This window comes from Microcaecilia unicolor, chromosome 8 (genome assembly GCF_901765095.1).
Source record: "Microcaecilia unicolor chromosome 8, aMicUni1.1, whole genome shotgun sequence".
Lineage (NCBI taxonomy): Eukaryota > Metazoa > Chordata > Amphibia > Gymnophiona > Siphonopidae > Microcaecilia > Microcaecilia unicolor.
This window is the reverse complement of record NC_044038.1, coordinates 17,396,890-17,422,634: the sequence shown is the minus strand read 5'-3', so window position 1 is coordinate 17,422,634 and position 25,745 is coordinate 17,396,890. Positions and strand designations below refer to the sequence as shown.

General features: G+C 43.8%; 1 protein-coding gene across 1 annotated transcript in view; it reads right to left on the bottom strand.

Moving 5' to 3' along the window:
- Window positions 1-25,745, bottom strand: part of MAD1L1 (mitotic arrest deficient 1 like 1) — a 1,314,438-nt gene that overhangs the window by 826,790 nt on the left and 461,903 nt on the right. The gene's annotated exons all lie outside the window — the stretch shown is intronic.

Genomic DNA, 25,745 nt, shown 5'->3' with positions numbered 1-25,745 from the left:
TTGCCCAGAGTCACAAGGAGCTGCAGTGGAAATCGAACTCAGTTTCCCCAGGATCAAAGTCCACTGTACTAACCACTAGGCTACTCCTCCACTAGCAACAGTCCATGTAGAAGCCTGCCCTTGCAGATCAGCAACAAGGCCGCGCAGGCTTCTGTTTCTGTGAGTCTGACGTCCTGCACATCAGACTCACAGAAACAGAAGCCTGCACGGCCGCGTTGCTGATCTGCAAGGGTAGGCTTCTACATGGAATGTTGCTAGTGGAATAGTAACAGTCCATGTAGAATCTCCAATAGGAGCAACAGAATCTCAACAGTAGCAACATTCCATCTAGAATCTCCAATAGTAGCAACAGAATCTCAACATTCCATTTAGAATCTCAAATAGGGAAAGGGAAATGGGACTTGATATACCGCCTTTGAGGTTGTTTTTTTTTTTTTTTTTTTTTTGCAACTACATTCAAAGCGGTTTACATATATTCAGGTACTTATTTTGTACCAGGGGCAATGGAGGGTTAAGTGACTTGCCCAGAGTCACAAGGAGCTGCAGTGGAAATCGAACTCAGTTTCCCCAGGATCAAAGTCCACTGTACTAACCACTAGGCTACTCCTCCACTAGCAACATTCCATGTAGAAGCCTGCCCTTGCAGATCAGCAACGCGGCCGCGCAGGCTTCTGTTTCTGTGAGTCTGACGTCCTGCACGGCAGACTCACAGAAACAGAAGCCTGCGCGGCCGCGTTGCTGATCTGCAAGGGTAGGCTTCTACATGGAATGTTGCTAGTGGAATAGCAACATTCCACGTAGAATCTCCAATAGTAGCAACAGAATCTCAATAGTAGCAACATTCCATCTAGAATCTCCAATAGTAGCAACAGAATCTCAATAGTAGCAACATTCCATCTAGAATCTCCAATAGTAGCAACAGAATCTCAACATTCCATTTAGAATCTCAAATAGGGAAAGGGAAATGGGACTTGATATACCACCTTTCTGAGGTTTTTGCAACTACACTCAAAGCGATTTACATAGTATATACAGGTACTTATTTGTACCTGGGGCAATGGAGGGTTAAGTGACTTGCCCAGGATCAAAGTCCACTGCACTAATCACTAGGCTACTGTGATATCACAGAACGGAACAAGAGCAAAGCTTCAGCGGTTTGCAATGTTATCAGAACCCTTGAATGGGGACAGCTTTGTGATTGGTATTTTTTAGTTGTAAAAATACTGAACATAAAATTTAACTAGAGGGTCTGGTGATGGTAAATGGCACATTTATAGATTCTGGTCAAGCTTGGGAGTGGAACTGAGGGCAGCGAGAGGACAGAAGATAGGGAACTGGTGAGGGGCCGAGTACATGAATTTAAATGTTCATCTACCCAAGCTGGAAAAGTCACATTTGAAGAGCGCTTTTCCAAAACTCACTGGGTCCATTTTTTGTCAGTTTTGAATTATGCAATTAATTTTGTTCATCAAGGCAAGATTTATATACTGCAGCTTATTCCTGTGCCCAAACTCACTAAGTCCATGGTATTTTAATGACTATGATTTTTTTTTTTTTTTGTTACATTTGTACCCCGCGCTCTCTCACTCATGGCAGGCTCAATGCGGCTTACATGGGGCAATGAAGGGTTAAGTGACTTGCCCAGAGTCACAAGGAGCTGCCTGTGCCTGAAGTGGGAATCGAACTCAGTTCCCCAGGACCAAAGTCCACCACCCTAACCACTAGGCCACTCCTCCGTTGAACATTTTAATGACTATGTTGAACACTCAGTCCAAGAGCCACTACCTGCTTTTCTTAAAACTGCTGCTGAAGGACTGAGTAAGCTTTGGAAAAGAGCTGTTCAATTGGGAAGAATGAATAAGTCAATTCAGTCATCATCCGCTGTCATTTTCTGTATTATTTTTATTATCTCATCATAATCTCAGCTGTAACAGCCTGTCCCACGTTGCTTATTCTATATGGCTCTGACTCCTTCAAGCGTACATCATCTCAAGCTATACAGACAGGTAATGACAGTAAGAAAGAGTCAACTAACCCCTCCAGTCTGCCAAAATCTTCAGTGTGGGGCAGCCTGATATCAGCATGGCACTAACAAGATACTCTTTCTAACATACTGAAAAGTTAGAATTCTATTCCCATAAAACCACACAAAGGATATACAATACTTGTCTAACAGAGAACAGATATTTCTTAATTTTACGCATAATAAACTAAATTCTATAAATGACGCTCCAAAAAAATAAGCGCCCCCCCTCCCCCAGTGCTATTCTATAAACCGCGCTTAAAGTTAGACATGGTTTATAGGAATAGCACTTATGCCATAAGAACGTAATAGCAGCCATCCTGGGTCAGACCATTGGTCTAACTAGCCCAGTATCCTGTTTGCAACAGTGGCCAATCCTGGCAGAAACCCAAATTGTGACATCATTCCATGCAACCAATCCAAGGGCAAGCAGTGGCTTCCCCATGTCTGTCTCAATAGCAGACTACAGACCTTTCCTCCAGGAACTCGTCCAACCCTTTTTTTAAACCCAGATAAGCTAACTGCTGTTACCACATCCTCCAGCAACAAGTTCCAGAACTTAACTATTTGTTGCCAGGGAACCGCAAGTACATTTAGGCACGGACATTTACACCAATGGAAATGTGGTATGAATACTTGCGCATAAATAGGTGCAGATCCTACCTTATTCTATAATTACAATGCAGAACTGAAAGGAACTCCTCTGATCCACCCATAACCCTCCTATTTCCGAACTCCCTTTGACACGCGTGTAAACTTTAGGCGTATATCCTGAACCTAATTTTACATGCGTACATTTTACTTAATTCTAATCAGAGCCAATAAAGCAAAGGTACTTACTGTAGCAGGCCCTCTCCAAGGACAGCCTGGAGTTCCAGGAGATTGATCTGAAGATTCATTTCCTGGGTGGACCAAACACCTTGGGTGTGAAGCCCAGCTACCTGAGCCCCCCACCCCAGGAGAGATGCATCCGTCATCCACACCTTTTGAGGCTGAGGAATTTGGAATGGAAGCCAGAGTCAAATTTGATCGAATGGTCCACCTCTGAAGGGAGCGCACAAGCTTTGGGGACACTTGGATGATATCTTCCAGGCTCCCCTTGGCTTGATACCACTGAGAAGTCAGGGTTCATTGAGCTGATCTCATGTGAAGACGTGTCATGGGTGTAACATACACTGTGGAAGCCATGTGGCCCAACAATCTCGACATCTGCCGAGCTGTGACCTGCTGAAAGGCTTAAACCCTGGATGCAAGTGCGACAAGAGTGTCCTCTCTCATTTCTCAAGAGTGGTTAGTGCAGTAGGCTTTGATCCTGGCAACCTGGGTTCAATTCCCACTGCAGCTCCTTGTGACCCTCCATCGCCGCAGGTATAAAAACTTACAAAGTACCTGCATATAATGTGTACCACTATAGAAATGATTAGTAGTAGAAGTAGTAACGCCAATCACTGGACAGGGCGAAGATGGGACTTGGGGTACTTTAAAACGAACCCCTGTAGCTCGAACACCCGAATAATCATTCAAATGGATTCTGAGCACCATCCAAAGATCTGCTCTTTACCAGCCAATCATCAATATAGAGGAACACATGGACTCCCAGACTGCGTGGCAATGCTGCAACTATCACTAGACATTTGGAGAAGACCTTGGGAGCTGATGTGAAGCCATAAGGAAACATGTGGTACTGAAACTGATGTGTTCCCAGCCGAAATTGAAGATACTTCCAGTGGGCTGGAAGTATCAGGATGTGAGTATATGCGTCTTTTAAATCCAGAGAACATAGCCAATCATTTTTCTGAATCATTGGGAGAAGGGTGCCCAGAGAAACCATCCTGATCTTTTTTTGGACTAGGAATTTGTTCATGGCCCTTAGGTCCAAAATGGAATGCATCCCCCCCTGATTTCTTTTGCACAAGAAAGTACCTGGATTAGAATCCTCGACCTTCCTCCCCTGGTGGAACGGGCTTGACTGCACAGGCCTTCAGAAGAGCTGAGAGCTCCTCTGCAAGTACCTGCCTGTGCTGAGAGCTGAATGAATGAGTTTTAGGTGGGCAATTTGGAGGTTTTAGATACCGAGTGCGTATCCGAGATGGACTATTTGAAGAACCCACCAGTCGGAGGTTATAAGGGGCCACCTTATAACTTGTGCATCGAGTTTTGCAAGTAGACGCTCGTGAAAAGCTGGTATGATTAAATTTGGGAGATGAATATTGAAGCCTGGTACATCTTTCTCCCAAAAGAATCCAGGGCTCTAGCTTCTCTACCTGGGGGAGTCAAGGCATAGTCCATGGAACTCCTGGCTCTTTTAGAGCGAATTCCACCACCATGGAATTGTGAGGCAACTGAGGCTTATCAAAACCAGGTACATGGAATCAATATTCTTGGGCATGACCGGGACCGACAGAGGGTACTTCCAGTTCCTAACGAGGACTTCCTGGAGTACTTATGGAGAGGGACAGTCACAGTCTCCCTAGGAAGAGATGTGTAGTCCAGGACCTCAAACATCTTGGCCCTGGGCTTGTCCTCCACTTCCAAAGGAAATAGAATGGCATCAGCACTTTCCTTGACAAAAGAAGGGAATGAAAGACTCTCCCAGAGAAGACTTTCTCCTTTCAGGTGGAGGGAAGGGTTCAGAGGGAATTCCATAGGACTCATCCGAGGAAAAGTATCTTGGTTCCTCTTCTGAATCCCATGAGCGCTCCTCTTCGGTGTCAGACAATACCTCCTGATGGGAGTGTCGAGACTGAACCTGCCTCGACGTGGAAGACCCATGTCCTTGGGAATGGCATTGAGAAGTCAGTTCCTGCCTCGACTGCAGCGAAGCTTCCTCCACCGATGCCAAGGGAGTACCAGCTTGGGTGAAAGTCGAAACCAAAGCCACATGCAGCATCGGTGTCGGAGGGCCAAGCGAGGCCACAATGGGAGGCAGGGCAAGCACAAGCACCCCCAATGTCAATGCACACCATTGCATAAAGCCAACCAGTAGATCAGGCAGCAAGGACCGGATGCGCTAGACAGGAAATGAAGAAAGCGAGGGTGGGACCCAGCCAATGGAAGTCTGAAGGGCCGGTGCAGGTAGCAATAATTGAATCACTGCAGGCGCCGGGGATGCCTGTAAGGTACACTGGGAAGGGACGGGGTTTAATGATGGGCGGGTAGATGCCGGGACACCGTGGAAGAGGAGAGATGTTGATGTGGGATGCTGCCACTGGGTGGACCTGTGCCCACCCAGGTCCATCCGTAGCTACGCCACTGCTGCAGCTGGAAGTAGTTTACAAGCCGCTCATTGCCACAGGCTGAATATTACCCCTTATATTCATGCATAAAAACATAGCTATATTATTATTCAGTCCTTGTGTATGCATCTACATAACCAGCCTTTACATTTATAGATGGTTTCCTATTTAATCATAAAAAAAATACAGCACAACCCATTGCAGTGCTATTAACACTGTTCATACTCTCAGCTTTCCTCACTAATCCTAAGTATGTATTTCCTTTGTATACTCTGCCCCTCCACACCACACCTCTCCTTTCTGAATCTCATGTAGAACTCCACGTTACACAGGTTTCTAAGTCAATTTTAGAGGGAATAAAAATAACGTACAATCTGTATCAGTTATTTCAGTTGTGTTGAATTTATTGTCCTAAAATAGAAAATTTTAAAAAAACCTCACTAATGAGGCAAATGTGATTGTAGATGTTATTGTTCTGGCATAAATTTAGAAAATCATTCGTAAGATGAGAAAAATAACACAATACTACATATCTGTTTAATTGTAGGATTCTTTAAGTAAAAAAAAGACAATATGTGATCCAGGTGTGATTTTTTATCATCAAGAGTTATTATTGAATGTTATTTATCATATGGGCTACAATAAATTAAAAAGAAAATTATTTCCATCAAGAGGATGAAGTGCTGTTGTAAGCAATGAGGGCAAAGGTTGAGTGGTTTCTAAAACATCACTGAACCACCAGATAGAATCTTCCTGTAATAAGGGAGCCCATTTATGATCTTATATAACCTATTAAATTTAAAAATAATTAATTCCCTCCAGCGTTGCCCCTTTCTAAGACCTAGCTGCAATGTACATTAAAGATGGGGGAATCCTTGTTCTATTCTAATTGAGTGTCCACTGCATTGATGCTACTAATTTACATGCTTAAGATACACTAAGTACCAAAATTTTAAAAAAAGCAACAACTATAATGAAAATATACTGCATTAATAACACACACATGGTGCAAAACAAGAATGATAGTAAAGCAATGTACATTACACTACAAACAATAACACAGCAAACGCTACAACTTTTATCTTACTAACTACTACTAACTAGCATTTCTAAAGCGCTACTAGGGTTACGCAGCGCTGTACAATTTAAACATAGAAGGACGGTCCCTGCTCAAAGAGCTTACAATCTAAAAGACAAGAGAACAATCTAAAGACAAGTGAACAATCTAGAGGACGAGTGAACAGTTAATCTGATAGGGTGGATAGATTGGGGCATTTTATATTTCTCGAGCGGTTAGGCACTGAAGGCAGCATTGAAGAGGTGAGTTTTAAGCAGAGATTTGAAGATGGGTAGGGAGGGGGCATGGCGTATGGGTGAAGGAAGATTGTTCCAGGCATAGGGTGAAGCAAGGCAGAATGAGCGGAGCCTGGAGTTGGCAGTGGTGGAGAAGGGTACTGAGAGAAGGGCTTTGTCCTGTGAGCGGAGGTTACGGGCGGGAACATAGGGGGAGATGAGGGTGGAGAGGTAGTGAGGAGCCGCAGACTGAGTGCACTTGTAGGTAAGGAGGAGGAGCTTGAATTGTATGCGATATCTGATCGGAAGCCAATGAAGTGATTTGAGGAGAGGGGTGTTATGAGTATATCTTAGCTGCTTAATCGGATTAAGAATATAAAATATGCCATGCTGAGAAAGACCAGCAGACCATAGAGGCTAGCATCTTTTCTCCAACGGTTCGGGTTACCTAAAAGTACCTGGCGGATCGCAAATAGGAAAGCCTATTCCATGTTGTTCATCCCCAGGAAGCGTGAGGTCATAGATAAAAAACCATTTGGCCCATCAGGTCTGCCCATCCATACCAGCTACTATCCCTTCCTTTCGAGATCGTACATACTTGTCCTATGCTTTCTTGAATTCAGATACAGCTTTTGTCTCCACCACCTCCACCGGGAGGTTGTTCCACACATCCACCACCCTTTCCATAAAGTAGAATTTCCCTTAGATTACTCCCGAGTCTAGACCCTTTCGCTTTCATCCTATGCCCCTCATTCCAGAGCTCCCTTTCAACGGAAAGACTCGCCTCCTGTGCATTTATGCCAACAGTGATATTTAAACGTCTCTATCATATCTCCCCCTCTCTTGCCTTTCTTCCAAAATGAATTTATACTTCCCAAGTCTGAAAAATGTTTATCAGCTTCAGGGGATTAGAGCTTAGATATTTATATGACTACAACTGTTGGCAATCCTATTAAACAGTTAATTGCATGATTTCAAACCTTTCTTCGGCTCTGCTCTATTACTAGCATTGGCCACAGTTCCTGGAAGCAATTTCAATAGTTTAATTATTGCCAACTGAAAAACTTGTTTGCAGCATTTATTATAAATCTACTTGTATTAAAAGTCTTATCGTATGACTGGTTCTACTGCTATTTAAAAGTGTGAAAAAATTCATTTCTTACCCATTTGTTCTACACTACTCAAGATTTTGGAACCCCTCATTATCATGTACCTTTGCAGATGTCCCTTTCTCCGACATAAAGAGCCCTAGCCTGTAAAACCTTCTTCATAAGGGAGTTATTCCATACCTTTAATGCTTTTTATCAGTCTTCTCTAACTCCATTATGAGGTATGTGTGCTAAAGTGAACTAGGAAACGGGCTAACATGGGACTCTTCTGCACACTAAGCCCATATCTAGCGTGCCCAGGAGATGGGACATTTTCAAGTACTTCTTTCTCAGGTTGTGCACTTATGTTTGCACTAGAATGCGTATGATGTGGGAGCACCCCCCCCCCCCCCCCCAGAAAAAAATGCAAATATATAAATAACATGCACTTAGCATGCACAAAAAGCTTACTGAAAATACTTTTTGTTTAAATTTATATAAATTATAGGAAGTATTTTTTCACGGAGAGAGTGCTGGATGCTTGGAATGCCCTCCCGCGGGAGGTGGTGGAGAAGAAAACTGTAACGGAATTCAACCATGCGTGGGATAAACATAAAGGAATCCTGCTCAGAAGGAAGGGATCCCCAGAAGCTTAGCCGGTGGTGGGAGGCAGGGCTGGTGGTTGGGAGGTGGGGATAGTGCTGGGCAGACTTATACGGTCTGTGCCAGAGCCAATGGTTGGAGGCAGGGCGGGTGGTTGGGAGGCGGGGATAGTGCTGGGCAGACTTATACGGTCTGTGCCAGAGCCGATGGTTGGAGGCAGGGCGGGTGGTTGGGAGGCGGGGATAGTGCTGGGCAGACTTATACGGTCTGTGCCAGAGCCGATGGCTGGAAGCAGGGCGGGTGGTTGGGAGGCGGGGATAGTGCTGGGCAGACTTATACGGTCTGTGCCAGAGCCGATGGTTGGAGGCAGGGCGGGTGGTTGGGAGGCGGGGATAGTGCTGGGCAGACTTACACAGTCTGTGCCCTGAAAAAGACAGGTACAAATCAAGGTAAGGTATACACAAAAAGTAGCACATATGAGTTTATCTTGTTGGGCAGACTGGATGGACCGTGCAGGTCTTTTTCTGCCGTCATCTACTATGTTACTGTGTATAGTTATACCATCCCAAGATAAACTTTGTCAAAGAAAATAATACTATGTAAAGGAATGTACAGGCTTTAGTCCACAAATAAGGAGGGGGGGGTGTGAACTAAAAGCAAACTAGACAGCACCTATATCTTCAGCATCCAATATTCAACAAGGAACTTACTTTGAAGTTCTGGTATCTAAAAAGGAATAAAGCTGTGAAGGTTCAAAAAAGAGAAAAATACTATTATCTGTTTACATGGAAACCTTAACCCAAAGTCAACGCTTCCTGCCGAATAGAAAGAAACTTTCTCCTCCTCTCCTGTATCCGTATGGAAACATCAGGAAATATACGGATTCCTTCTCCAGCAAAAGTAACTGAGGCGGTTTGACGCAAACATATTCTAAGTAAAGCCTCTTTATCTTGAAGGAAAACAAAAGAGACCAGGAGTGGCATTTTCACACATGCTAGAGTGATGGGATGGGCAACTGATGGACATGGAAGCATCCTGGTAGCCAAAAACATAACTATTTGCTCAAGGATTATTCCCTATAACGTACAGTTCAAACGTCTCTTACTGACCTTTAAATGCATCCATTCTGCAGACCCCCATTACCTCTCCTCTCTCATCTCTCCCTACATTCCTCCCCGTAATCTCCGCTCGCTGGACAAATCTCTCTTGTCGTCCCCCTTCTCCTCCACTGCTAACTCCAGACTTCGTTCCTTTTCCCTCGTGGCACCTTATGCCTGGAATGGACTTCCTGAGCCTGTACGCCTAGCTCCATCTCTACCTGTTTTCAAATCTATGCTGAAAACCCACCTTTTCACCACTGCTTTTCGCTCCTAACCACTACTCAATTACCTCCCTTTGTTCCTTCCCACCCAGCACTTACCTCGCCCTTAATTGTCTTGTCTGTCTGTATTTTTAGATTGTAAGCTCTATCGAGCAGGGACTGTCTCTCTGTGTCAGGTGTTCAGCGCTGCGTGCATCTGGTAACGCTATACAAATGTTAATAATAATAATAGCGCATATATAATGAAAGTAGACATTATTCTAAGGCAGTGGTTCTCAACCAGTGTGTCCCCAAAAGTTTTAGACAGCAAGCCGCTGTTTACTTTACAACCATCAGTGCCTGCAACCTGGGAAGGCCAGAAATCTTGAGAGTCAGGTTCAGAAAAAGACCTGCACGGTCCATCTCCAGTCTGCCCAACAAGATAAACTCATATGTGCTACTTTTTGTGTATACCCCACCTTGATTTGTACCTGTCCTCTTCAGGGCACAGACCGTATAAGTCTGCCCAGCATTTTCCCCGCCTCCCAACCACCGGCCCCGCCACAGACCGTATAAGTCTGCCCAGCACTATCCCCGCCTTCCAGCCACCAGGCCCGCCTCCCACCACTGGCTCTGCCACCCAATCTCAGCTAAGCTCCTGAGGATCCATTCCTTCTGAACAAGTACTTATTCTGTACCCGGGGCAATGGAGGGTTAAGTGACTTGCCCAGAGTCACAAGGAGCTGCCTGTGCCTGAAGTGGGAATTGAACTCAGTTCCTCAGTTCCCCAGGACCAAAGTCCACCACCCTAACCACTAGGCCACTCTTCCACTTCATATTAAACATAGCAGTCTCTTCATTTATGCCATTCATCGGCTCTCTCATCTCAAGTGACATGAATCTACCACAGCCTGGTAACAGAAAAGGACCCTACTACCTCTTTTACTTGTTGACAAAACCGAAATTTCCAAAACGGGCAGCTTTTCTGTGATTGCGTTTTCCATGGGCAAAGAAATCTCCATCAAAACTTCTGTGCTCGCTGTTGAGACCTGTAATGCACTCAAAGACTTTATCCTACAAGAAACTAACTGCAGCTAAATATGTATTTGCCCACTCCTCTTCACAAATTCTAATTCCACGTTCAATTGTTCTGGTGTTATTACACACAACATATGGGGGGGGGGGAGATCATTAATGTTAATTCAGACTGGTTGATACTGATCACTATAGAAACAGAGAAAATGACAGCAGAAAAAGCCCACACAGCTTACTCAGTCTGCCCATCCAAACCACTAGCTTAGTACTTATTATCTTTACCAATTTCTACTGTTAATCCCTATTTTGTAGTAAGCTGCATGGGTGTCTTAACCGCTCTGGGGTATATGGAGGAGTGGCCTAGTGGTTAGAGCACCAGTCTGGCAATCCAGAGGTGGCCGGTTCAAATCCCACTGCTGCTCCTTGTGATCTTGGGCAAGTCACTTAACCCTCCATTGCCTCAGGTACAAACTTAAATTTTGAGCACTCCTGGGACAGAAACATATCCAGAGTACCTGAATGTAAGTCACCTTGAGCTACTACTGAAAATGGTGTGAACAAAATCTAAATAAATATTTGAGATTCTACATGGAATGTTGGTACTATTTGAGATTCTACACAGAATGTTGCTAGTGGAGGAGTGGCCAAGTGGTTAGAGCACCGGTCTTGTAATCCAGAGGTGGCTGGTTCAAATCCCACTGCTGCTCCTTGTGATCTTGGGCAACTCACTTAACCCTCCATTGCCTCAGGTACAAACTTAGATTGTGAGCCCTCCTGGGACAGAGAAATATCCAGAGTACCTGAATGTAACTCACCTTGAGCTACTACTGAAAAAGGTGTGAGCAAAATCTAAATAAATAAGACCCCTTCCTCTCCCTCAAAGATCCTCAGTTCTTGACCCATGATTCATTAACTGTCTCGTCTCCATCACCTTTACTGGATGGTTCTTCCACACATCCTCTACCCTCTCTATAAAGAAATAATGCCTTAGATTATTCCCGAGTCTATCCCCTTTCACCCTCATCCCGTGATTTACTGTTCCAGAGCTTCCTTCTCAATGGAAAAGACCCAGCTTCCTTCTCAATGGAAAAGACCCAGCTCTTGAATATTTGTAATTTGAAGGTATTTAAATGTTTCTATAATCTCTCTCCTTTCCTGCCTCTCCTTCGTAACACAGACATTTAGATCTTTATTTATTTTGTCAGGTAGTATTTAGCTCGTGGCTTTCCAGTACTTCAAGGCATCTTACATTCAGGTACAGTAGTTATTTCCCTGTCCTCAAAAAGTAGCTTCGCTATCCATTACTGCCAAAAAAAAAGTTCATCACGTAACACCGCCCAAGTCACGCCCACGAGGAATGTCTTCTTTTCAGCGACTATCGAATTTGGACTTTTTTTGTTTGTTTGATTATACACTTTAGTGTACCTGTTATTCCATTTTTAGACTTTTTTTTTTTTTTGCGCTTTATGAGCTGCTATATGTTCTCCAAAGGGACAAAAAAACCTCCACTATATAAATCCTCAAGGGGCTCACATAGAAATGACTGCATAGGCAGATAACTTTTGGGTATGAATCGGAGAGATGGCCATCTTTTCAGAAAAATCCTCCAAAATAACAAGAAAGATATGTACTGCCCAGATAGGCTGAAGGGTGGCTGTACAGCTTCATAGCTAAACAGGGATTTGAACCTAGGTCTTTCCGCTCTTAGACCAGCATTTCATCTACTACAAGATCCTGGCGGCAACAGTCTCTAGCAACAGTTCTTCCACTCGTCTGCTAAAAAACGTGGCTGGCGCTGGTGTTAACGTGTGGGTTTTCTATGCGCTGTGGTGGTAAAATGGCCGCCTGCTAATTGTCCCATTAGCGTGTGTCCATTACTGCTGAAGCCCTTATCGCCACCTATTTAAGAAACAATAACGGCTCCTGGGCTAATCAGGCAGCATGCAGTAATATGCCTATGCTACCCGATTAACATAGTAACATAGTAGATGACGGCAGAAAAAGACCTGCACGTCCATCTAGTCTGCCCACGATAAACTCATATGTGTATACCTTACCTTGATTTGTACCTGTCTTTTTCAGGGCACAGATCGTATAAGTCTGTCCAGCAGTATTTCCCACCTCCCAACCACCAGTCCCGCCTCCCATCACCGGCTCTGGCACAGACCCCGTATAGGTCTGCCCTCCCCTATCCTAGCCTCTCAACCACCAACCCCTCTTCCCCCCGCCACCCAATTTCAGCTAAGCTTCTGTGGATCCATTCCTTCTGCACAGGATTCCTTTATGCCTATCCCATGCATGTTTGAATTCCGTTACCGTTTCATGTCCACCACCTCCCGCGGGAGGGCATTCCAAGCGTTCACCACCCTCTCCGTGAAGAAATACTTCCTGACATCTTTCCTGAGTCTGCCCCCCTTCAATCTCATTTCATGTCCTCTCGTTCTACCGCCTTCCCATCTCCGGAAAAGATTTGTTTGCGGATTAATACCTTTCAAATATTTGAACGTCTGTATCATATCACCCCTGTTCCTCCTTTCCTCCAGGGTATACATGTTCAGGTCAGCAAGTCTCCCTTCATACGTCTTGGAACGCAAATCCCGTACCATTCTCGTAGCTTTTCTTTGCACCGCTTCCATTTTTTTAACATCCTTCGTAAGGTACGGCCTCCAAAACTGAACACAATACTCCAGGTGGGGCCTCACCAACGTCTTATACAGGGGCATTAAAACCTCCTTTCTTCTGCTGGTCACACCTCTCTCTATACAGCCTAGCAACCTTCTCGCTACGGCCACCGCCTTGTCGCACTGTTTCCTCGCCTTCAGGTCCTCAGATACTATCACCCCAAGATCCCTCTCCCCGTCCGTGTCTATCAGGCTCTCCCCACCTAACACATACGCCTCCCTTGGATTTCTACTCCTTAAGTGCATCACTTTGCATTTCTTCGCATTGAATTTTAATTGCCAAATGTTAGACCATTCTTCCAGCTTCTTCAGATCTTTTTTCATGTGCAGGTGCGCCTATTCTCTGACCATGGGAACGCCTCCCGCGCTGGAAAACTAAAAAAATCATTTTACACCGCAGGATTAAGTGTGCGCCAAGTGGAAAACGGCCACGGGATACCTCAGTGCATCCCATGGTAGTACCCTTTTAGTTGCCGGTAGGCCCACATTAGACCTACTGCGCCTTGTTAAAAGTTCTCCTAAATGCATAAATCGCTTAAGCAATTCTGAGCTTCTTTCAAATTAGCCGAGTAGATATTTAATTGCTATCATGCACAAACGCAACATGTAAAAATCATTATGATGTAATCAACTTGTTCTTTATGCATAACTATATATATATTTATAAAAACACAGCTGTGCACTATGCAACTTTATTAATACAATACCGTAACAAAACTCTGGTACATCTCTGCAACTTTTTCCAAGATCAAAAGAAAAATAATCTTGCTCCCAAACTTAATGAAACTGAAGTAATCAAAGTGGTACAAACAAATTATAGATTCCCGTCTCAGCATAAAAAGTATTGCTCAATTCCCCAGCAAACACTGCAATTATGCCCAGGTCATGCCTAAATCAGCCTGGGTGCCTAGTGGAAGCTCCCAGACAGTTGAAGGCTCTGACTGTGAAGGCCCTGTAATGATGTGGGGTTATTAAAGGAACACAAGCTCCGGCAAGATAAACGTTCTCCCCACCCTCACACAAACCTGGGACTTGGCGTGGAGAAATGAAACTCTCATTAAGCACTGCAGGAGCTGCCAGAGCTGGGCAGAGAGGGAGAAAGACGGGAACAGGAGAAATGGAATTACTATAGCATTCAGCACTGCCTCAAGAAGCCTGTTTGTAAATTTACTGACACCTGGGAGTGAATATTTCACAAATATTTAATCGTTGACAACTGTATCACCATCCAACTGTAAGGAAACTACGACAGTTGTACAAGGCAAAAAAACAGAAAATCCTTTTTAATCATTCTGTTTATCCATAATGAACAGGAGTAATCCTGCAAACCAACTCTTAGCAAAAATGAATCCGAAAAGATGGGATACTTCACTATTTGTGACCCTTCCCTGCAGAATGGGGGATTCAGTGCAAGAACTGGCGTGTGTTAAACCTCAGTATGTCCATAGGACGTACTGCAGAGCAATGTATGCAAATACTGTTAACAAAATCAGAAAGTTGGAGGCTGTTGACTTGGATATAATTACAATCAACCAGTCTCGGTATAATGGAAACCAGGTTTGGGACGTGATCACCCCAGGCTGTAATTTGTTCTTCTGCATGTTTTATTGTATTTTGTGAGGCTTGCTGTTCCATGCTGGGGGCTATTTCTGATGACCAGCGGGTTATAAATGTGCCAAAATAATAAAAAATAATTTAAAACAAAAGTCTCTTCAAAAAAGAAAAAGCAGAGAAAAGACTGGAAGCGCAGTTCTTTATGTCAGGGACATAACAGAAGCCACTGAAATGAAGAAGGAAATGATGAATTACTGTGGGTTGCAGGAAAGAATCTAAGAGAAATTCCGTGTACGTGATGAGAGCATTATATGGACCTCAAGCACATGGGAAGGAGGTGGATTTTGACCAGTGGTGTAGCTACATGGGGCCAGGGGGGCCTGGGCCCCCCCCCCAAATTTGCTCTGGGCCCCTGGTTTGGCTGGCGGGGAGGGTCCCCAACCCTCACCAGCTGAAGCTATCGTCCAGTGCTGGTCTCCGGCACTGCCGCATTGTCTGTCTTGCTCTCTCTTCCCCTCACGTCAGCACGCTCCTTTTAGTGAAATTGAGCATGCTCAGTTTCACTAAAAGGAGTGCGCCGGACGCGAGGGGAAGAGAGATCAGGGCTGCAAATGCGGCAGCACCGGAGACCAGAACTGGACGAAGGCTTCAGCTGGCGGAGGTTGGGGACTCCCACCAGCCAAGATGTAGAGTGGCAGCAGTGGGTGGGGAGCGGCAGGGCGGTGGACCAAAATGTGCCTCCCCCCACCTCGTCTGGCTACGTCCCTGATTTAGACGTGTTAAAATGCATGAAGAGGATGGTGTAGAACGGGAAGGCCCTGCTTTTGAATGAATTCTGTCTAGTAGATGCCAACTGAGATGTCCTACAAGTGTTGTTCCTCAGACAAACTAGTGAAAAAGCCCATTAAAGGGGAGGCTACACTGGATGAATAGAGACACTGTCACTGACCCTATCATAAGGAAAATTTAGGATTTACTTAGTACTATAACATGGTTCAATATTAAATTCACATCTAAAGTGAACCCTATTAAGATGAGGGTCTTGCACTTCAGGCCGTCTTCAAATCTAAGCTAAAAGCCCACCTTTTTTATGCTGATTTTAACTCCTAACCCTTATTCACTTGTTCAGAACCCTTATTTTATCATCCTCACTTCAATATTCCCTTATCTCTTGTTTGTCCTGTTTGTCTGTCCTAATTAGATTGTAAGCTCTGTCGAGCAGGGACTGTCTCTTCATGTTCAAGTGTACAGCGCTGCGTACGTCTATTAGCACTTTAGAAATGATTAGTAGTAGTAGTCTTTGAGATTCCGGAATCTTTGCTATTCTTTGGGATTCTAGAATCTTGCTACTCTTTGGGATTCCGGAATTTTGCTTCTCCTTGTCCTTATCCCTTAATTGTCCTGTTTGTCTGTCCTGATTAGATTGTAAGCTCTGTCGAGCAGGGACTGTCTCTTCATGTTCAAGTGTACAGCGCTGCGTACGTCTATTAGCGCTTTAGAAATGATAAGTAGTAGTAGTAGTAGTCTTTGGGATTCCGGAATCTTGCTACTCTTTGGGATTCCGGAATCTTGCTACTCTTTGGGATTCCGGAACCTTGCTACTCTTTGTCCTTATCCCTTATTTGTCCTGTTTGTCTGTCCTAACTTGATTGTAAGCTCTGTCGAGCAGGGACTGTCTCTTCATGTTCAAGTGTAAAGCGCTGCGTACGTCTAGTAGCACTATAGAAATGATAAGTAGTAGTAATAGAGAACTGACTTTAAAAGAGCAATAATGATGAGGTGACCCTCTAGGGATTCTAAAAACTGAAGATTACAGGGGAACTTTGGCTTGCCACAAAATGAAGCATTCAGAAGGTAACACATTTCTGTGTTAGGCAGTGGCGTTCCTAGGGGGGCGGTGGGTGCGGTCCACCCCGGGTGCACGCCGCTGGGGGGGGTGCCGCGCGTGCCTGTCCTCTGTTGTTCCATGCTTCTTCTCTACCCTGGAACAGGTTACTTCCTGTTCCGGGGCAGAGAAGAAGCATAGAACAATGGAGGACAGGCACGCACGGCATCACCCACCCCAGCGGCATGCACCCGTGGGGGGGGGGGGTGCCCTTTCGCCAGGGGGGGTCCGCGCTGTATCAGGGGGGGGGGCGCTGCACCCAGGGGGCAGGGCGCATCGGCGATCCGCCCCACGTGTCAGCCCCCCTAGGAACGCCACTGGTGTTAGGCAAAGTAAAGGAAAAATAAACAAGAGACGGGTTCTTTAAGGATGTAACACAAATAGAGAAATGAGATTAGCTTTCAGGAAAAAAAAGCATAGTCAGTGAGGACAAGCTGAATGGTGAGTATCATTTTACATCATTATTAAAAAAGAAAGGGAGGCAGGAAGGGTAGTTAGAACAAAGGCTCAAACAGAGGAGACAACTGCCCAATTGATTAAAAGAGGAGAAAAAAAATCCTTATTTAGATTTAAAAGCAAGAGATGAAAACAAAAGGGAAAATAAGATGAAGAAAAAAAAAGTGTGACAACTATGCAAAAGGGAGAAAAATCTTACCTAAGTTCATTAACATTGTAATTACAGAAAAAAGGGAACGAGATCTAGGATGAGAACGGTATTAACCTGAAGTGACTGTAAACCCAGCTTATGGAGCTGACGGCACTGGAATCATACAATTCAATAAGGTCACGGAATCAGACCATGTACACCTCGGGATACTGAAGAAGGTCAAGAAATCTAATGAGCACATCCCCTCACAGGAGACTGGAAGCACGTAGAGCTTTATATTCCGACTTCAATTCTTTTCATTAAATTCTACAATATATTATAGTCGCATTTGTATTGTTCTGTGAACAGAATGGAATAAGCAAGAGGCAGATAACTACAGACCTGTTACTTTAACAGTACTGCTACCACTACTATTACTGATTTCAATAGCATTACTAGACATATTCAGCGCAGTAGAAAAACGAATGAGAGAATCCCTACTCAACAGAGCTCATAATCTGTATAAGACAAAAAGGACAAATCCTATATAATAAAACTCACCCTCAATGTTCTGAGGACAGTGACGTCAGTGTCACTTCCTTCGGGTTCGAAGGGTTCGTGGTGGTGTCTCTGGGCCCCGCCCTCGCGTCAAACGTGATGACGTCGAGGGCGGAGCAATGACGTCACAGAGCGAGGGCGGAGCAATGGCATCAGTGGCTTCACGACTCAGGAGATGAAGGTGGCATGCGTTGACGAGGTGCGGAGCAATGGCGGTCAGTGGCTTCACAATGCCGAAGGGGTGGGTAGGGAGGGGGGGGTTCGGGAGGAAAACCTTGCTAGCACCTGTTTCATTTGCTCCAGAAACGGACATGTTTTACTAGTAAGATATAAAGATTAAAAAATAACATGGGTATTAAACAGGCAAATGAGAGGTTATGATGTAAGAAGTAGCCTCAAAAAGGTAGGCTTTTAGCCTGGGTTTGAATAGGGCCAGAGATGGAGCATCACTTACCGACTCAGGAAGTCTATTCAAAACGATAAAGGGGATGGAACTCCCCAACCTCTTTAGCCTTTCTACATATGGGAGGAATTCCATCCTCTTATCATTTCGGTCGCTCTTCTTTGAACCTTTTCTAATTCCGCTATATGTCTTTTGAGATACGGCGATCAGAATTGAACGTAATACTCAAGGTGAGGTTGCACCTTGGAGCGATACTGAGGCATTATAATATTCTTGGTCTTATTTTGCATCCCTTTCCTAATAATTCCAAGTATCCTGTTTGCTTTTTTTGGCCACCACGACACACTGAGCAGAAGATTTCATTGTATTGTCTACAATGACACCTATATCTTTTTCTTGAGTACTGGCTCCTAAGGTGGAGCCTTGCATCAGGTAACTATGATTCAAATTATTCTTCCCACTGTGTATCAGTTTGCATTTGTTCACACTAAATTTTATCTGCCATTTGGATGCCCAGTCTTCCAGATTCTTAAGGCCTTCCTGCAATTTTTCATTAATCCGTATGTGTTTTGACAACTTTGAATAGTTTTGTATCATCTGTAAATTTAATCACCTCACTCGTTCAGTTTTCCAGATCATTTATAAATGTTAAATAGCACCAGTCCCAGTACACATCCCTGTGGCACTCCACTACTCACTCTCCTCCACTGAGAAAAATGGCCATTTAACCCTACCCTCTGTTTTCTGTCCAATAGCCTAATCCATAGAAGAACATTGCATCCCGTCCCATGACACTTTAATTTTCTAAGGAGTTTCTTATGAGGAACTTTGTCAAAAGCTTTCAGAAAATCCAGATACACTACATCAACCAGCTCACCTTTATCCAGATGTTTATTTATGCATTCAAAGGAATGAAGCAAATTGGCTTCCATGCTGACTCTGTCCCATTAAACCATGTTTGCCTATGTAATTTTATTCTTTATAATAGTTTCCACTATTTTCTCCAGCACTGAAGTCAGGCTTACCAGTCTGTAATTTCCCAGATCACCCCTGGAAACCTTTTAAAAAATTGGCGTTACATTGGCCACCCTCCAATCTTCAGGTACTATGGATGATTTTAATGACAGGTTACAGATCAGCAAAGATCAGCAATTTTATGCTTGAGTTCTTTCTTTTTTGTCACATTTGTACCCCGCGCTTTCCCACTCATGGCAGGCTCAATGCGGCTTACATGGGGCAATGGAGGGTTAAGTGACTTGCCCAGAGTCACAAGGAGCTGCCTGTGCCTGAAGTGGGAATAGAGCTCAGTTCCTCAGTTCCCCAGGACCAAAGTCCGCCACCATTACCACTAGGCCACTCCTCCACTCCACTTTCAGTACCCTGGGGTGTATGCCATCCAGTCTTGGTGATTTATCACTCTTTAACTTGTCAGTTTGGCTCAGTACGTCTCCAGGTTAACCAAAATTTCTTTCAGTTCTTCCGCATCGTCACCCAAGAAAACCATTTCCGGTACAGGTAAATCTCTTATATCTTCTTCTGTAAAGACTGAAGCAAAGAATTCATTCAATCTCTCCGCTATGTGGCCTCCCTGAATGCCCCTTTTGCTCCTTCATAACATAGTAACATAGTAGATGATGGCAGAAAAAGACCTGCATGGTTCATCCAGTCTGCCCAACAAGATAAACTCATATGTGTATACCTTACCTTGATTTGTACCTGTCTTTTTCAGGGCACAGACCGTATAAGTCTGCCCAGCAGTACTTCCCGCCTCCCAACCACCAGTCCCGCCTCCCATCACCGGCTCTGGCACAGACCATATAAGTCTGCCCTCCACTATCCTCACCTCCCAACCACCAACCCCTCTTCCCCCCACCTGCTCTAACAGTCCCACAGATTCCCTCACAGGCTTTCTGATTCTGATGTACCTGAAAAAGTTATTTTTAGGCTTCTAGAATTTGTAGATTGACACTTCAAATTGTGTGTTTTCCTAGCATCTACAAGCTGCTTTGAAGTTGACTGGGATAATCTGCATCCTTTACTCTGTCCTCCTATGAAACACTCTTGGTTTTCTTTCATCATTATTGAAACCGCTCTATTGGGATTCCCTAAATGTCATGTTTCAATAGTATCTTTCAAGGATACTCCACACTGAACTATGCGCTCGTGGGCAACTGTCAGCTTCCCCCCCCCCCCCCCCTCCCATTTTAATTTAAAAGATGTTCTCCTTTTGAAAAGTTAGTGCCAGATGCCTTGTTCCATCCCAGTTGAGTCCATCCTTTTGAAACAGGTTCCTCTTTCCCCATAATGTTGTCTAGTTCCTAACAAATCTATATCCCTCATCCTTGAACCATCATCTCAACCACACATTGAGATTGCAGAGCACTGCCTGCCTTTTGGGTCCTGCACTTAGAATGGGAAGCATTTCCAAAAATGCTACCCTGGAGGATCTGGATTTAAGCTTTCTACCTAACAGCCTAAATTTGGCTTCCAGAATCTCCTACCCAAATTTTCCTATGTCATTGGTACCCACATGTACCAAGACATCAGGTGCCTCCTCAGCACTATCTAAAATCTTTAGGTGGTGCATGAGGTCTGCCACCTTCAAACCAGGCAGGCAAGTAACGATGCCCACCAACCACCCAGCTATCTACATGTCTAATGATCGAATCACCAACTACAACAGCTGTCCTCACCCTTCCCTTCTGGGAAGAAGCTGCTGGAGACATATCCTCAGTGCGAGAGAATACTGCATCGCCTGGTGGGCAGGTCCTGGTTACAGGACTACTTCCTACTTCACTAGGGTGATGTTCTCCTTCTAGGAGACCATCCTCTTCTAAGGTAGCACAGGGGCTGCCAGACTGGAAATGGGACTTATTTACAAAGTCCCTGTAGGCCTCTTCTATGTATCTCTGTCTCCCTCAGCTCCTCCAAATCTGCTACTCCAGCCTCAAGAGAACAAAATCATTTTCTGAGAGCTAGGAGCTCTTTGCATCGAGCACACCATATAACCTCTTGCCAACTGGGAAATAATAATACATGTGACACTCAGTGCAAAAGACTGGACAGCACCCCTCTTGCTGCTGGGACTGTTGTCTGCATCTTAGGATTATTGTGTTAAACTTCTTAAGGTACTAGGTATGTAAGATTAATATAAAGAACCTTAAGATTATATGGTGCATTATGTGATTTATTTGCTTCTCAGAATATAATTAAATGTAATTAACACTCTAATGAAAACTCCCCTTTTGTTATACTAATTAGAATAATTGACTATTAGTTAAGACTAGCAGGAGTTGGGGAGAGTGGGTGGGAATAAAGGCTGAACTAGGCCCTGCTGTGCCTATCTGTTAATACTGTAGTTCAAGCTTTAGAAACTATAGGGGAAAGGGTAAGGAGACTAGTTAATAAAGTTTTTTTTTTTTAATTCTGTCTTTATCAATAAACCTACCTTACCTCTTTTAAACCCCAACCTTTAGATGGCGATCGAGCAGGAAGCAGGAGTGGAACGCTCTGCTTGAGTTCCATTTTCCTACTCTCTTTCTGATTCCACGAGCATGCCAAAAAGAAAGGGCAAGCCGAAGGGACTGTCCCTCTCTAGGCTGGAAACCCCCTCTTTGGGGCAAACTTCCATTTCTGCTTTTTTGGTTTCTACGCCGATGGGCGTTTCTGCTGCCAGGGCGGGGAAGAGCCCCGGCCTGGAGAGCGAAACTTCGCTCAGCCCACAAGGACCTATAGCTCCCCCACCGCCACAAGTAGACGGGGTCGGAGTACCGAGTGAAAGTATAGACCCGAAGGGACGGCAGACCCCGTCGAAAAAGATGGCGGAAGATCTGTCTCTGTTGGGGGATATCCAGGTTTCGCCAGGATCGGCATTAGGAGAAACGACAACGAGGGGGACCCGGAATGGTAGTCTCGAGGAGGAAGCCTCGTTGTGTGCGATGGCGATTCAGCCCCTGGTGAAACCCCAGGAAATATCCCTGGACTCTATTTGGATGGCTCTTGAAGCCCTACACAAGGTCTGTACTTCTTTTATTTCAGTTTCATTGAATAATTCTAGACAAGTAAAAGACCTTAAAGAAAAAGTTGAAGCGATTTCGGTTAAACAAGTTGCAATGGAAACGGATATAGTAAAAATTCAAGAACAGCAATCTCAAATGGCAGGAGATCGTTTGATTATCCATAGAAAACTTGAAACTCTGGAAAATTCTTCAAGAAATTTAAATCTACGCTTATTAAACTTTCCTCAAACACAGTATATGTCTGCTAGAGAGCTGTTTAATAAACTTCTGAAGGAGATTTACAAATATCCAGTAGATTCTTTACCTCCACTGCAAAAAATATATTACCTTAAATTACAAGGGAGAAATTCTCAATCAGCTCCTACTGAGTTACAAACATCTTCTGAATCTCTGGATATATCCGGATTATTGGAGCAATCTCAGGAAGAAATTAAAACTCGTGCTACTTTGATAATTTCCTTTGTCTTTATACAAGATAAAGAGGCTTTATTAAGATTGTATTTTAAGAATTTACAGCCTCAGTTTATGGGAGATAAGATTTTGATGTTCCCAGATATTTCTAAATGGACTCAGCAGAGAAAGAAATTTCTGGAATTGAAGCAGAAATCAGTGGAAATAGAAGCTATTTTTCAATTAAGGTTTCCATGCAAATGTTTAATTTTTTTCAAGAATAACAGATATATATTTTATGAACCTGAACAATTGTCTAGATTCTTACTTATGCATGGGAAAAAAGAACTGACCAAATAAATGTTGGAATTATAGTCAAGATGTAAATTTAGAAACCGCCTGCTCTAACTTTAAATTTCAATTATTTCCACTTTAACCAACTTCCTTTGGTGACAATTGGACTCTCTCTAATTTGTGGACTGCTGAAAATCAATGTTTGTATAAATTCCTTTAGGAATTTAATATCTGGAATAATTTACTTTAAAGTTCTTATTTAAAAACATTTGATGTATCATTCAAAGAGTGTTATCTTTGTTTAAATCAAAATTAATAAAGAAATTTAAAATAAAACCCAACCTTTAAATTACCAGAGTACAAAAAAATAGTCCACAATATTCAATTTAAAAAAATTAATACTAAACAGGATTTCAATGCTCCTTCACAGTACATCAATGTGGTAGCTCAGAACATTGCTGAAATTAAAGGTATCATGTTGAATGAAGAAAAACTAATTTACTGAAAGCACGATAAGTGACGAAAAAATATAAAATCACCTGCATTTGCCAGAATAATGCAATATTATTGGTTGCCATGGCAGATCAGAGCTGTAGAGAGATAGCAAGAAGTAGCTCATTGGGCACTGGGCCTTGGGTAGGACAGGAGGGAGGTAGTGGCAGTAGCAGGGGCACGTCAAGCCCACGATGGAGAGAGGTGTCATCTGCACTGGCTGATCGAGGCCAGGGAGGAAAGATGTCCCCAGCAGCATAAGAGGGCCTTGGAGAAACTGGAAAGGTTAACAGCTGCTGTGGCAGACTGGATGCACAAAATGTTTTTTGTGTAAAGTAACAAACAGTAAAATGGAAAAACTCCTATCCTTAAAAATGCCCGTTTTCTTTTGATGAAATTGCTAGGAGAAAAACAATAAAATTGGCTCTGACAATAATCAGGCCCCAATACAAGGACTACCTAAAGGAGATGTCACACATAAGAACCTTCAGCATCACCAAAACCTCACCCTCAGATAGTACAAATAAATTCTTTACAACATCCGTAAAATCCGCCCCTGTCTTTCTGAACACTCTACCAGAACCCTCATCCACATCCTTGTCGCCTCTCGTTTAGACTACTGCAATCTGCTTCTTGCTGGCCTCCCACTTAGTCACCTCTCCCCTCTCCAGTCGGTTCAAAACTCTGCTGCCCGTCTCGTCTTCCGCCAGGGTCGCTTTACTCATACTACCCCTCTCCTCAGGTCGCTTCACTGGCTCCCTATCCATTTTCGCATCTGTTTAAACTTCTTCTACAAACCTATAAATGTATTCACTCTGCTGCTCCCCAGTATCTCTCCACACTCATCCTTCCCTACTCCCCTTCCCGTGTGCTCTGATCCATGGATAAATCCTTCTTATCTGTTCCCTTCTCCACTACTGCCAACTCCAGACTTTGCTCCTTCTGTCTCGCTGCACCCTACACCTGGAATAAACTTCCTGAGCCCCTACGTCTTTGCCCCATCCTTGACCATCTTTAAATCTAGATTGAAAGCCCACCTCTTTAACATTGCTTTTGACTTGTAACCACTTGTAATCTCTCGCTTCTACCTACCCTCCTCTCACCTCTACACATTAATTGATTTGCTTGCTTTATTATTTTTTGTCTATTAGATTGTAAGCTCTTTGAGCAGGGACTGTCTTTCTTCTATGTTTGTGCAGCACTGCGTACGCTTTGTAGCGCTATATAAATGCTAAATAGTAGCAGTAGTAGGTTTCAGAACTTGCAAAGAAATCCAGTTTTCTCCAGAACAAATTCAACAGAATGATGAGTAACCAACCCGCAGCTCTAAGCCTTCACCATTCTGTTCATTTTCATGACTAAGTTAACATCTCTCCTGCTATCCTGAAGTACCAATGTTGGCAAATTTGTCAATATTTCAAAGCTGTAAGAGTAAACACAATCCCAAATAGTATATACTGTCTGAGAGCAAATCAATCAGATCAATTGCTTATAGATGTAACCTTTCACTGCATTTATCGTGTGAGCATTATAGGTGTACTGCTGCGTGGGGAGAGAAATGGAGATGTACTGCGCATCGGTCAATCAAACAGCACCAAGGATTAATGAAGCAAGTCAGCGACAATTTGCTTGTTAAAAGAAAGGAAGTTAAACGGTGCAGGTAAACAGCCCTAGCCAGACTGTTAGCCAATGCTTCCAAATGTGAAGGATGAGCTGGGTAAACAAGTGTGTCACTTGCTGTGAAAATGAAGCTTCTTAACCTCCAGTGAACTATCTCTCTTGAAATCCTTCTTTTATGGGCAATTAGCAGAACAAAACTCAACTCTTGTTTGAATCAGGTGCGATTTCACTGTTCAAACTATGCAACAAAGGTAAAAGCATCATCAGAAAGAAAAACCCTTACAGGTTATGAGGAAGCAATATTTTTAACAGTAGGCTGTGATTTCTATTTTTCCATTTTATATACAACTAGTAAAACAGCCCCGTTTCTGATGCAAATGAAACGGGGGCTAGCAATGTTTTCTTCTCTGTGCATGTGGGAGTGTGTGTGTCCCTGCCCTCTGGCCTCTCTCCCCTCCCCCCCTCTGAGTCCTTCACTGTTACAGAGCCAGCGATTTGATTTCGTGCTCTGCTGTTTTCCTTCACTGACTGTGTTACAGAGAGGGCGGGGCAGACACTCATAGGGAAACCGGATATCTCGCCCCCTTCACACTTCCGGCTGGAGGCTTCATAGAACGTTGGTGTTGCCTTTTATATAGAGAGATAGTGAAAATTACAATTTATCTACAGGCTAATCTGCACTCAA